Here is a 15,553-nt window from a genome sequence, read left to right on the forward strand (position 1 = left end):
TTGGACTGAAGGAGGAACAACTATTAACATGCTAACACTAGAGCTCCTAAAAAGACATATAATTAAAGCCAGAACAAGTTGTTCAAAGCATAGTAAGCTTATGAAAAAGTAACAAAAAAATGAAATAATGAATTTTTAAAAAATGTTGAAATTTAATTACACAAATTTTCCTGTATGAAGATTAAAAATTATCATCCTAAGATTAAATTCTAGAGTGATTTTTAAGATTTGAGTATACTGAACAAAATATCTTACTATGAAGTTTTGAATCAGGAAATGATTAAGCTGAATAATCTTTCAATAACATGATACAGATGAACAAAACTTGCTCTGTTGGAGTCATGGAAACAAAAATGAAAAAAAGAAAAAAAAATGTCGAATTTACAGGCAATCTGTTCAAAGCAAGATACATGTATGGACCGAGGCAGAAAAGGAATTGGCAAAAATCAAAAAGAGATGTTGAAATACCTTTGGAAAATGGTTAGCAATTAGCACACAGCTGTTAGGAGACAAAACAACAATGCGAAACGGTTGGTATATTAGTCCAAGCTGTGGATCTACTTAAATCTAGGTATAGTGTTATCAGTCCATGTAGTATAGGTAAACTGCCGTAACCAAAATGGAATGTGGATATATGTTCCAACTCTCTTGAAGAGAAAAACCGAATTCCTAATTCATGAAAAATCGTGAACATCCTAAGATGCTGGTAGTTAAATTAAGACTATAATGTCCATTACCCGTAACATGATTTGAAAATGGCAGCAAGACCACAGATGTAACAACATTCGACAAAAACTAATTTCCATAGATAACCAAATTCCTTTTAATTCATTTTGTTTCAACCCTTTGGGATTTTTTTCACACAAATAAGGTACAGAGCTTTAAGCAATGATTCGGGAGTGTTATCTGCCTTTGGAAGTGAATGTGACAGTTGGCCCAGCCATGAGGTAAAATCTTCCTGGATAGGTTGATTATCCAGGGAACCGGAGGTGTCGGAGCCACCAAAGATTAGAAACAAACTTCAAGTTTTTACATACATTAGATAAAAGCTATCAAAGATATGGGTTTTATACCAAGCTTATGTATTGGGAACAATAGCAACCCTGATGGGTATAGGTTTCTGAATCACCTACCTTCCATATTGGTACCTGACCGTTTATCATCAATAAAAAGTAAATTATATTATTTTCATTATGGTTTCTAATAAGGAATGAAAGAAATCTTCAATTAATTCTTCATTTTCTTTTTAACTTCAATTAAATCCCCTGCTCTAAGGTCATGGCATTGTACTATCACAACCACAGAATCTTTACCACTGTTCTCATCTTATTCATAGATTTTATAGATTAACAATCACCTCTCTGCCACCCAAGACCTGCCCCTTTGTTCTAAAATGAGACCTGCCCCCCCCCCCCCCCCCCCCCCCCCCCCCCTGCCCCTATGCCCCTATAGTGTCCCTCAATGAGAATTATAGTCCTCAGTCCTTACAAATAAAACCAGTGCCCCTCTGTTACCACCAGTTGGACCATCTCATTGAAATCATATATTTGCATTTTGTCCAACAGTACTTTATGTATTAAAAATTCAAGAAAATTCCAAGAATTTGTATTAAAATTTTTTGAAGAATAACCACTTTCAAGTATGGAGACCACAGTTACATTTTATCGCCATCAATAACACCTTCAGGAGATATATATTAGATATATATGGCAATCTACTATTCATTTTTTACTTTTAGATCTGAATTGTACATTGATTTTAAGTTTCACATTTAAGGCATATCGGTACATGATAATGCTTTGTTAATAACATACACATTGTACAAGACCAAATTCAGTGGTGATCTCGCACATGCATATAATACAGACCTAAAGGCCATGTTGGACAAACCTCATTAAAAGGTCAGTAATACATCAATACATTAGAATATTGTATCTTACCAATTTCGAGATACACTATTTCAGAAAACGAAGACCAGCCTTGAAGCTACGCCATGCTACAGAAAAATGATTGTGATAGAGGTTAGCGTTGGATGAAAGTCACTTACGTCTTCCCAATAACGGATCTCTCAGAATCACCACACAAGTATTGTATAACTCCACACATCTGCATCATTGAGGGAAAAAAACACTGGCATCTTGCAAGCATATACAGCTATGTCCGTGCTTTTGTTGAATGTTTACGCTGATCGTCCAAATTCATTTCCAAATGGAATAATACGTTTTTGTGTAGTGTTATCGCCCTGCTCCTCGGCAGAATCAATACAATTCTGTTCTTTACTTACAGAAGGAAATGCCGTGTTGTGTGTGTCCCACATGAGACTAACAGCAGCATCCCCATCGTCTGCTCGCTTCCTTTAGCGAAACACATCCTCACATAATGAAATTCATGCAGCTTTATTGATTCATTTCTCACAATCAGAATTCGAAGCCGAACAGAAAATACTGCCCGGCTCCTTTTGAATAGTTGTATTTAGTTTCAGTTCTTTTGAATTATTGGTATTCTCTCGCCAGCTTCCTCATGTTTGTAGTGTCCGTATATCATTCCTGTTTCCCTAATGATGTAAGCTAATGGTGTTATCTATTTCAGAATTTTGTTTCACGGTTTACCTCCATGCATAGTCAGAACTTGATAAAAAAAAGTTTGTAATCCAATTTCGTTGGTTTGAATTATTGGTTTGGTTTTATCTGTTTCCGATTCGTTTGAAGCTTAACGGCTGTACAGTGTCAGTTTATAGATCAGGTGCTTAATGGTTTCATCGTAATTACATAAGCGAAAATACAATCACTGACAGTGCACTCACCAACCAAAATAGTAACAGCGATATACCAGTATGGGACAAAAGAATTTAGTTCTATAGGCTCAGAAACTATTCCATTTATCTTACATACTGATACAAACCAACAATATAATCACAAAATTCCATGTCCCAACAAGGTATACCATCTTGATATAGATACTAGTTTTTGAAGTAAACTCAAATAAGGTAAGAAATACATATATATTTTTTAAATATAATGACCATATCATTTTACAGATAATGCATTGTCAGCATAAGTTTTAACTCTATGTTACCTGCAGCTATGTCCCTTTATTTTTCCTAGCTATCTTTGTCATGAGTTATCTCCCCTTATTGTCATTACATTCCATTGTCATCATGCAGTTATGTTCCCTTATTTAGTAAAATTCTTCACCTTTCCCTTCGTAATCTATTATATGCCCCCTTTCCCCATTATCATTACCTCCCTTTATCATCAGTTATGCCCCTTTACTATCATTACCTCCCTTTATCATCAGTTATGCCCCTTTACTGTCATTACCTCTCCTAGTAATCAGTTATCTCCTCTTCCTGCCATGTCTTCAGTTATGTACCCTTTAAGTTATTACCTCCCCTTGTTATTACTTCCCCTTAATATCAGTTGTCGCTTTACTGCCATTACTTCTAGTAATCAGTTATCTCCTCTTAATGCCATGTCTTCAGTTATGTCCCCTTCAAGTTATTACCTCCCCTTGTTATTACTTCCCTTTATCATCAGTTATTTCCCTTTCCTGTTTAACCTCTCCTGATAATCAGTTACCTCCCCCTAATGCCATATCATTAGTTTTATCACCTTCAAATTATTACCTCCCCATGTCATTACTTTCTCTTATTATCAGTCATGTACTATCATCGCCCTTGGTAATCATCATTTCAGCACTGAGTATATATATATATATATATGAAATGTCCTCTAAATGTCAAGCTATAACACCTACAGGTGTGAAGATTGATCATGACATATATACCCGTCCAACATATCAGTAACGAATACCCTGATACACATCATACTGACTGGAAAGTATTTATGAATCAATGATGCACACATATTACAGTCAAGATATCAGTGCAAAAATAAAAGAAATTAAATCATATATCAACTTCCATTAGCTATTGTATGTGTTTTGTATTCAGCTAAATAGGAGAACTCAAGCACACCATCTGAGTATCTACGATGCAATGGTTTAGTATGGCCGTCTCAAGGGCAGAACAAGGAAAAAGGTCTTTTAAACATAAATCTCTTTGATTATATTCGACAGGATTATTTGATACAAAATCTACATCCAAATATCACACAGTAACTAGGTGGGTACTTTGATATGGTAGATTTATAACAATATGATTGACGATCTTGTTTATAGGTAAGAGTGTGAAGAGTTTCAAGTTTCCCTGTCTCGGATTCTCACTTCAGTTCTCTTTTTGTACCTGTCAATTGTTCAGGAGTTGTCTCAGATCCTCACCTTTTGAGGTCAACACCCAGGGAAATCTTATTAAACACTAATTAAAAATCATGATCAACATATTTCCTCTACAAATCACATCTGATCATTCTTGTAAAGTCACAAACCTTAAAATATCACCTTAGAAAGGACAACTCACCCCAAAACCTGAATACATGAAAAGGAAGGTGCTAGCAATTGACTCACAATGGCATCTTTTAAGCTAATATATGTGACAACTTTAAGATTCTTTTAAACATACAGAGTTAAATTGTCATTTGATCACTGAAGCTCAAATTTCATTTAGAAACTTTAAACGCTAGGTCATCTACCTTCTGTGTCAACAAAGAACAGGTGACCGCACTTATATTCATGAGCTATCATAAAGTGTGGCCCTTGTTCAGGTCCCCCGATCTAACCAACATCGATGATAACATTAATTACATCAGATAGCGGTATATGACCCATTAAGTTAGAGTCTGTATAAATTTTCAAATCCTTATGTTAAATCACTTTTGCCTGAGGACGAACCCCACAGTGAATGTGCTTACTTTTACTGTCTACATATATACCTGGTTTGACCTATATACAGGTGAAAACTAACCAGGTGTCTTTCTTACAGAGGGAAATTACTTCAGCATTCCAACAAAGCAAAGTGTGTCAAAAGTTTTATTCATGTGAAACTGGCAAATCAGATTTTAAATTAACTCAACATGCAACTCATTGATGGATGAAGAACACAGGGCCTTGACACATTTTCTTATGACCCAGAATAAAAAATTATCCCCTGGGACTTATACCCTTAACCATAATCACTTATTATTGACAATAATAAGTTATCTAGGGGATAATGGGCCCAGGGGCAAGCCTCTCTGATGAGGAATATGGAGGACGACTTCTTATGACAAAAAGGAAAGTTATATACTTAAGATGTACAGGACTTCACTTATCCTTCAATCGATAAAAACATACATAACTTAAAAGATCCTTAAAGGAACGTTTTTCAAAGTATATTTCTGAAGAGTTGTTTGGAAATGCCTTACCACAAGCCTTTTTGAACCACATATGAATTCTAGTAGAGGGTGCAATGAGCTTGACATGACCTGCCATGAGCTTTCTGCTGAATAAATATGGTACTTTTATTCTGAATTTCTTAATTTTGTATGGTGGTTTTAAATAAATTTTCAGTTAAATTAGGATTGATTGATTTTTTTTTTGTATACATGGAATGCATGAAACCCTATCTAAAACAGTGTTTTAAGAAATGATAGGAACATCTGGATATGAAATGAGGAATGTTTTATAAATTGAGGTCAATATACATGATCTGGTACAGTGACACAGCAATACAATTTGATGATTTCCAGTTTGCCTATAACCACCAGACTTAAATCTCCTAATTAGTAAGACATCCTGCTGTGACTGTCCCTAAAATGGCCAAATTCAGTCCTTTGGTCATTTGATCAAGATTAGATAGATGACCATTTACAAAAGGAGGTGTTTTCCTGTCCATATGACCCTAAATCTGACAACAATGGACAGAGTCCTCCAGTAGTAGGCAATGGTCAGTTTGACCACAACATAGGGGTGTGATAGCTAGGGTATACATGTAAAGAAGTTTGACCACAAGACAGGGGTGTAAACCTGATTGGCCCATGGTCAGTTTTGACCACAGCACAGGGATGAATCTCAAAGTCAATGACAATTTATTTTGCTACTGAGTATCACTCAAAAATCGCCAAAATTCATTCTAGAAATAAAACTACCTAGATTCTGATTTAGGAAATATAGCTTTTTCTCCTTATTAAGTTCCTGCATGATGTTAGGAGTATTATTAAGTATGGATTTCCCACCATTTCTCCATTTCTAACTTCAAGGTTTCTTTCACTCTGACATACAATTAGAGCTATGTATCCCAAACTCTTCTATCTTCCAGTAAATCTAATTTCCTTTATAATTTTCTCTTTCAAGTTCAGTCAAATTTAATTATATTTCTTTAAAAGGAAAGCTATAGCTTTTTCATTGAAAGTGAACCATTCAGCTTCAAATCTCCTGTGTAGATCGAATGTCACCTACAGATACATTGCTCATCGTACAACACGTTAACACTGTATAAATAAAAGTTGATAAACAACGAACATGTAATGACTTTATCTCTATTAACGATCTGAAATGTCCTTCTATAAATCAATTATCTGATTTCTTTTATGTGGAATATTGGGTTTGAAAACCTTTGATGTAGCACAGGGACATGCAAAAATATTAAATGACAAAAGAATGAAATAAAAAAAAATGTAAATAAAAATTAATTTTTTATTGCCCGATTAGAATAAATGAACAATAAAATGACTGTAATTTACATACAACTCTCTAAATACAACAAATACTGAAATGATATGAAGGTACGCACCTTTCCTTTTATCTCTTATCGTATAGTTAAAAAAAAACCATCTGCTTCTTTCTCACAAGTAAAAAGACAGTTCAACCAGTGTTTTTATGACAAACATTTGCAAGATGCACAAATCTTGAGCAGAAAACCCATATACTTTTCATCCACTAAAGAGCTTCATAAATGTTTTGACACAAAATGCTCTCTAGTCATACTGGTCTTTTAATTTTTTTGTGGAAGGCTGGGGTATAGTAGACGTTTTTCATTGCCAGGTAAGAGGTGTACAATGTATATATAGAATTACTCACACCAGGAGTGTCATGTATTTTATACATACACCTATACCTACGTATTTTAGTCTCCTAGCCTTTAACTACTTATTTATAAAATATGAATAAAGTTTAGTCAATCCTTCACCAGATTTCACTTTCAGTGGGAACATGCATGTGTGTGTGTTAGCTTTGAGATTTCTAAAATGTCCACCAGCTATTTACATGATAATTTTAAGTACTTAGACCATGATGTTCATTAGCTCTCAGACAACATGAAACAAGGAAATCACAGATAAAAATATCACAGTTCAATATTATTTAATGAAGAATAATTCTGATAAAAGCAAGGAAACATTTTTTCAATATTATTTGCTGAAGATTAATTCTGATAAACAAGGAAATATTTTTCATACCAAAGGTCTTTAATAATGAACAGGTCTATAAAATTAGACATATTAGCTCTGTGACAATGATGGTTCAGGAAGATGTTTTGAAGGGTAAACCTCACCAAAATATTACTTTGTACCAGGTATCATCAAGGTAAACACAGTTTAAGAGTTAAATTTGCTCCAAATTTTCATCAAAATGAACAGGGCTAAACAGAACTGGTTCATAAAGGTCAATCAAGATGGACACAGTTGAAGATTATTAAAGTTGTAGGAAATCTACATAAAGATGAACAGGGCTGATGGATATTGTGTCTGGGTCCATCCCTTCACAACACTAGTACAGAACTCTATCATAGATAGCAGGAATCTTCAAAGGGCTTTATCAGAGAAAACTTGAATGATAGTGATACAGATTGGTATATCTATGTCACAGCTCGTCTGTGTTTGGACCTCACGTCCCAGTCCTGGCTAAGGTAAGATGAACATCTCATAGGGAATATATTTCAACCAAATCCTTTAACAGATTTCACTGGAGTTATTTTATTTTCTCCCAAATTCATTACAAATAACAAGTTTGCAAAACAGTGTTTGTATAGGATTCAATCACATACAGCTAAAAATTCTTAACATTTTTTTTTTCATTTCCTTTAAGAAAAGTACAATTTTCACGTCTTCTCACAGACTAGTCATATTGGATTCAGTTGATAAATTTTGTAGCAAATTGATCAGGTGTTCTGTTTTGTTATATACAATCTACCTACGAAATGGTCTCTTTAACAGTGCCCTGCCGAAACACCATGCATATACACAGTGACACACACCTATCACGTACTACACATGTACACCTGCCTGTTCTCTCGTTAACAATCACTAACAGGTAAATTCTTACCTTGCAGAGGACATATATCCCTTATTTCTGCACAGTTTTGATATTTCCCACTTAGATGACAAACCTACAGCAGAGTAGTGTTGGTCGAAACTCACATGTGTTCTAATCCGGAGCTACAGTGACTAACACACTGCCACCTGGTGTTAACAATGGCCAGGCGTAGTAGTAGTCGACCTTGACTGACAAATATATGTCAACATATCTAGGGAAGGTGAGTTGGTGGAGCTCTCCAATCAGACTGGGAGTACTTAAGCTTTGAGATCGAGGTACATACTCCCTCAATTCCAAAGCTACAGGTGTACACTCTCAGAGCTAATAGTTAATACCTACCAGGTATATATATAGCTATCTATAGGACCAATGCTTGCAGGCACTACCATTATATATACACACAATGACTTCAAAGATACACAGACACATCTAGCTGAAAACTCTATACAACAATTTTGATCTACCCACAAATACAATGACACCAGGTGACTTTACTGATGAACTTTGTCGTCTGAAGAATGCGATACGTTAGTGTCTGCAGAATGCGATACGTAACACTAGATTGAATTTCCAGACATTTTTTACAATAAGTTCAAAAAAATGTATACAACATATGATTTTCATATCAATTTGTTGTATCTGTAAGATAATTCTTACAAAAATATTTCAAATTTCTTTTGTCGTATGATTATTCAGCATAAATTATGACATTGTTCTGATTTATGCTTAGTCAGAGCTGCAATGTATTCTAGTATTTCAGTGTTAAATACCTGCGAGTATGTATGTATAATGGTATAATATATAGTTAATACTAAACACCTGTACACATAACACTAGATATCAATGATTCAAATCGTCTCTGATCAAATTACTATAAAATTTGAGGAAAAAAACATAGTTTAGTGTCCAATAGCACAGGTGCATCAGGCAAAATGTCTTCACTGCACGAGGCATATTCTGTTTAATTATTTATTATAGATAATCTGGACATGAAATTTACAACATATCATTTATTTAATAGAACAATTACACCTGTTATCAGTTAAACCAGAGACAGATTATGTTTACACTTTTTAACCCTTCTCAAAAAGAAAAGAAAAAACTACATATCATGAAGATTTTTAGTTTTACACTCACAACAACACTTTTTTTAGTTAGCATTACATGAATTCATTTCTAATATTTTTCCTTGTCATGGTTATGATGCAGATTTTGTTGTTTTGAAGACCTTAACTGTCATCAAATTATATAATTTTGTAATAATAACTGAACAACTATAGTGTTAAGCTAAAGCTACCTACGTTTTCATTATAAAGGAAAGAAAAGTCAAGAGGAAGTTGTTTTACGTAGGAACCAATAAAGCCTTTCTATGTTTTGGTAACTTATAAATTATGACAAAATTACAGAAATATGTTGAATGATAGAATGTATACCCTAATGATGAAATAATTTTAAAATCAATACCGTCGCTATGTATAATTGCAATTTAGGCCGGAAACTACCCACTGATTATGGGGAATCTCTAACGCAGAGCTCCACTCTCTATATGTAAATGAGCCATGGAAAATATGTTGTACACCCATGCACAGACTGGTCTGTTTTGAAGATATGGCGAACTGGGCCCAGGTGATCAAATCCACAAATCAGAAGCTCAAAGTTGATCATAAGAACTGGTTGCTGCCGCGACAGTCAACATTAGTCTGCTAGACAAAAATAAAGATAGGTCAAACGCCACCGTGGAATTGGTAGTGAAACTTCTCTGCATTTGATAAACAAACTACTGCTTTTCTGTTTATCATCCTAGATGTAACTTAATGGGTGCAGGGTTGATTGCCGTTATATTTTTAGCTGTTTATTGCATTCTTTACTTATGAATTGTTGACATAACTGAACAGATTTGAAGGAAATGAAATGAAGATAAACCCATCTGGGATGATGAAGCTTCATTTGATAAAGTATTATATCTATGAACAAAAACATTGAGAGACTTTAAATTTGGAAAATTGGACACCTAAAATATTGTCCACATTACAAACAAAAGTCTGTGCGAGATTACATGCAAAGTAGGCAGACCTTCACTTTTCCTGCATTCCTAATTTTCCTTTTCAATCACACTTTCTTTCCGTTTCACTAAAAGCAATTAAACAGTTGACTCTCATAATCGCATCACCTTGAAATGTCCTTGAATTTCCTGCTGACCTTGAAAATTTATATCAATTTAATTAACCTTTTTCACTCTGTCATCAATCTTTTTCGCTGACTTTAATCCAATATAGCTACAGTAGTTCTCACCACGGATGATCAAGTGAGATGTTCCGATACTAAATTGAGAAATAATTGTACCTCTGTATAAACCATGTTAGAATTATATTGCCATCATGTACCTAGCTCAATTACAACAAGTTATTGAGTTACATAACCCTCATGGGGGCTCCGGAACATCCTAATTTTCAACACTGAAAGCTTACCACATTTTGTTATCATTCAAGAACATTTATAAATCTGAATTTTATCCCATGTAATTATTTTTGTTTTAATCACCCGAGTTGCAGTTATTTTTTCTCTTTGTATCCTTCATGATTGGTGAATCAGAAGAAAATTTGCTACAGACTTTAATCGAAAAATGAAAAAAAAAAATGAAAATAAATTTGCTCTTCAGATTAGGGAAGTTAATCGAAGCAACTTCATTGTAAAACGCATGAAATGAAGATGTGTTTGTGCTTTAATTTGGGAAATGGAATAAAACTTTTAAAATTGTTTTCTTCAACTTTAATTAAGAAGAATGGTAAAAAAGACTGTTTCATCCCAGACCTTGTCTTTACACAGCAGAGGGAATCCTTCTGCCTCAGACAAAACACTTGATTCTTATTTAACAAATTATTTATTTTTCTCAAATTCAGGTAGGAAAGTAACATACTTATACCCAAGTTTGGTCCTACAGTTGGACAAAACAAACCCAATTCTGTAACCAAAGAAACATTTTTCTGAACAACTTATTAACAATTAAAGAAGGTTAAACCATCCAAACTGTTATATTCTCCAATGATTGGTTTAACATACCATATTCGATCTAATAAATGCGCCTACCCTATAAGGGCAATTTTCTAGAAAAGGGGGATGGGTACACTAACTGAAACATATAATCAAAGTGCAAAGGCCGCTCATAGGTGCTGTGCATGAGAGATCGAAATAAAGAGGAAAAGCAAACGCGCTTCATTAAATTTGCCTTTGTCCAGTTGGCATTCATCAGCCCATAACTTCCAAGTGAAAGCAGTTCAATGCTTAAATAAAATGACATTTTTTGTTGTTCTTTTTTTAAAGCCAGCATACATTCCTACATGTTTTACTGATTACTTTCTAAAAAAAATTACTAGAATTGGCATACTATGATTAAGTTTAGTTCTTAGATCGATTAATCTTTGATGCCCTTCATTTTTCATGATAAACCACCTCACATTTCCCTACGTATATTAAGATTTCTGTGAATTACTCCCCCAGTATATTTTAGTTTTAGTTTTTTCTCTCCATATCTTAATTGATCTGTATCATTAGATATTTGATTATTTTCATAAGAAGAAACTTGTCTCGGAACTTTATTGTTTGTTACCAATTAATGCTAGGGCCTACCTTTTCTGTTCTGATGATTTGTTGAATCGCAGGTTCATGTTAATAAATATATTGTACAAGCTAGCATTTCATTATCGATCAATTTAAACTATGTTACCTTTATTGCTATCAGAATATCCGTTGCGGAAACAAGCTAACGCCTCATAATCACTTCAACCAGCGTGTCCTTTTTTTTGCAGGCCTATTTCTTGGAAATGACGTCAGAACCAATCAGAAGTATTCTACTATCATCTTAAGTATCAAATATAGAAACAGAGATTTTATTTATCAATTGCCATTTGGACAATTTGAGACTATAAAAACAGTATTCGACGAGTGAGCGCTATTTTTTCAACCCAAGAGCTTGAGGTGACTTTCAAATGTCGCATCAACTAGAGAGTATACAAGCTACCTCCCCTCGCAAAAACCAGGCAGTAAATTAAGTGTAATAATTTGCACAGAAAAGAGTTAGGAATACTCAAGATAAAGCAGGTCATTGTGTATGATTTTAATGATTTTTCTATAATTTATTTATCTTAAACAGATGTCTTCAAACATTCAAAAGCGTGAAGTATATTACACAATTACAAACAAATACTTCGCAGAAGGAGATGGATTGTCTAGTGTATTGCTAGTTTTTTTTGGGGGGGGGAAGAATAAGACTTTCAGACCCATTTGGATCATCAGAACTTATAGAAATATGTGACATTTTGATTCCCCCAAGAGTTCCAAATGAATCTGTCCTGGCGAACATTGGAGAAGATCGCTATAGGTGGCTGTTTCACAGCACTTAAAGAGTACCTTACCTCATTGATCTGCGAATTTAATCTTCTGGTCTTTAGATCCTAAGACTGTGGATTATTTTCACTACAAAAAGATATACATTATATAAATGGGGAAAAAAAAAACCCACACAGATTTCACAGGTATTTGCAAGCGCACGATGTGCTTAGTAGGTCGAATAAGATATTCTGCCCAGAAAGCACCATTACTGGTATATAAACCAGCACATCTATTAAGCTGTAGTACTGTATTTAACTGTATTATGACTGAATCTGTAGATTATCCATCACAGATATAATCTAATACATGTGCCTGCTTTCCTTCATCAATATGACTGGATTTGATCAATAGGACACCTTAACGGAGACAATATCTGTTTGTTTGAATTGTTGTTACCATGGAAATCAGATATCACTTTAATGGTTTCTGATAACTTTCTTGCAATAACTGTCAAAACACCAGTTCTGTGTTAACATGTTTGCTGCTGATCAGAAAGATGAGAATATTAAATCTGTGATCAGGATTATTTTCATCTTAATGATGGCCGTACAAGGTTATTTCGACACCTACATGCAGGACAAAAGTGTATGAAAGTATTTTGTTTTGTTTATATATGTGCAACATTTAATAATGCACACATATAGAAACAAATTCCCTGAATACATTCTCATTGACAGATTGCAACTTCTGTGACATGTCGATGATGAATCCTGTCTAAGCTGAATACAATTCATGTTTCTCCTCAGCAGGTTTATTATATATAATGTTATTAAAATGAATGTTACATATTTATCCTCATAATACAAGTTGCATTAAGACCTGTAAAATTAATGCCAATTTGAGAATCACTGTCAAAATGAACAATACTACAAATGTAATAAGCTCTCTGACTTTTCAGTCGAGTTATGTATTTCCCCTGGGCTTATTACAGAGTACAGATTGGGATATACCATATCAAAATTTGGTCATGTGATATCTTATCTTTGTTGATGTTTATCAGGTGCCTTCTAAGTCATTGTATGAGGATTACAATGATGATGGAGTAACAAAGGCAGACTTTGGTATCCAACCTCTGTATGAGGAATGCAATGTCAATGGAGTACCTCTGTTTCAGAACATCACTTGTGTTACAAAGTGTTTTCATCCTCTTGTCAAGCTGTCATCATGGTTGATCAGGGACATATATCAAATGTAAGCCCCTAACCCCTCCCCCTCCCGTCCAGTTATATCCCCAACACACAAAGGACATTACATCTGACACCATGATTCCCACACTGCTCACTGACATTTGTGATTTGACCTTGCAGTGACCCTTACACACAAACAATGACTGCAATGCATCCAGCCTCTGTCCTAAACCAGCAATAAACAAAACCAGCATCTTTCACTTTGACTTTAAATCCTGTCCCACGACTCTACCAAGTTTGAGTCTGTGTCTGTGCCAATAACAATCTGGATCATCATCACTCAAAACTAAAAATAATTTCAAAGTTGTCGGTTTTCTCCAAACCCTGGTGAACTAAAAACAACAACTGTACCCAGTCCCCTAGTAATTAAACAAAAGTTGATGGCACAGGCCTCCTTTTGTGTCTGAAGTACACTAATAGTTATTAAGTCTGGTCGGCTTTCCACACTTCTAATGGAAATGTAGACAGTCTGCATTGTTTTCAGTTCAATACACCCATTGTCCCCAGTTTTCTGGTCCATTTCACCAATGCATTGTCTGGTTACATTAATGATAATTTCCATGACCAATTCCACTACAGATCTGGATGGCCATTGTCCACATTATATAAAGATAAGGACACATCTGGAGACAATGTGAATCAGAGAAAATCATGACACCAAAGGTATCATAAGATCAGTCAAGCTCATCAATCAAAATTAAAATGAAGATATCATATTTGAGTTCTTACATTAACCTAAACATTAATTGTAGTTAAAGGTAAACTATTAAAACACATCCCCGTAATGCAAAGACTATATACAACCTGTAATGATGATCGAAAATTTCATTTCTTTTTCCATTGCTGCATTAACACAACCGATCGGATATATCCAAGTTCTATCTAACTTTAGATGATCATATCGATCATGTAAATTTTGTAAACATCATGCCTTCGTCCAATATGAAGATCTGTTTATTAGAACTGAAGAAGACAGACCTGGATCAAGTCTGATTAAGTATAATGTATACATTATCTTGTTATTTTCATGTTGTTCATGGTAGGCCCAAAATTACACTTGTAACTATATATATAACAGTTTTATGAACTATTTTTGGCCTGGAACTAACAATGCTTTAGCTTATTTTTGGTAAAAATGTTGAACAAATATATAGAACCAGAATAATTCTTCAATAAATGTTTTATACAACCTGTGTACAATTTTCTATATCAAGTGACAATAATTAAGACCGTCACACTGCCAACCTGAAATACAAATTCATATAAGGTATTGTCATCAAGCAAGTTTGATCTCAAAATTCTATTTTGAAATGCCAAATGTCTTTAAACCATTAGTGACAGCCTCTTCAGATTTAAGGTGGTTCTTTGCAACAGGCTGTCTTTTTCAATGTTTTCAAGAACAGAATAAAACCAGGAAAAAAGGTGCCTTGAAAATAGAATAGAGAAATTATACTTCATCTCATATTTTAGAATATTTTAGATTACAAATACATTTTTTTTATTAATTTTTTGGGGAGATTGAAAATTTGGACCATAAAAAATGCATTTGTTAGAGTAATAAACCAAACGGATGACAATGGTCAACAATGGATGATGCACACCATGTCATGAATTTGCTGGTCCTAAATTGGACCTGGTGCGCTGATAATCTCAACAATTCCATGCAAAGAAAGAAGGCTCTATACATAGCCAATATATGCATAAATCCATAGCTATAAAACAAGCATATTGCTCGTAAATGATATTTTAACCTCAAATTAAGAATGGTTCCTGATTATGTAAACGACATG

General features: G+C 34.2%; 1 protein-coding gene across 1 annotated transcript in view; it reads right to left on the reverse strand.

The window, feature by feature from the left end:
- The window catches only part of LOC117330674 (dystroglycan-like), a 79,170-nt gene extending 70,732 nt beyond the window's left edge, over nt 1–8,438 (reverse strand). Inside the window, 1 exon segment of the mRNA XM_033889114.1 lies at nt 8,197–8,438. The gene's annotated coding sequence lies outside the window, so the exon portion shown is untranslated.
- Between the last annotated feature and the right edge of the window lie 7,115 nt (nt 8,439–15,553).

This window comes from Pecten maximus, chromosome 7 (genome assembly GCF_902652985.1).
Source record: "Pecten maximus chromosome 7, xPecMax1.1, whole genome shotgun sequence".
In the NCBI taxonomy this organism is placed as follows: domain Eukaryota; kingdom Metazoa; phylum Mollusca; class Bivalvia; order Pectinida; family Pectinidae; genus Pecten; species Pecten maximus.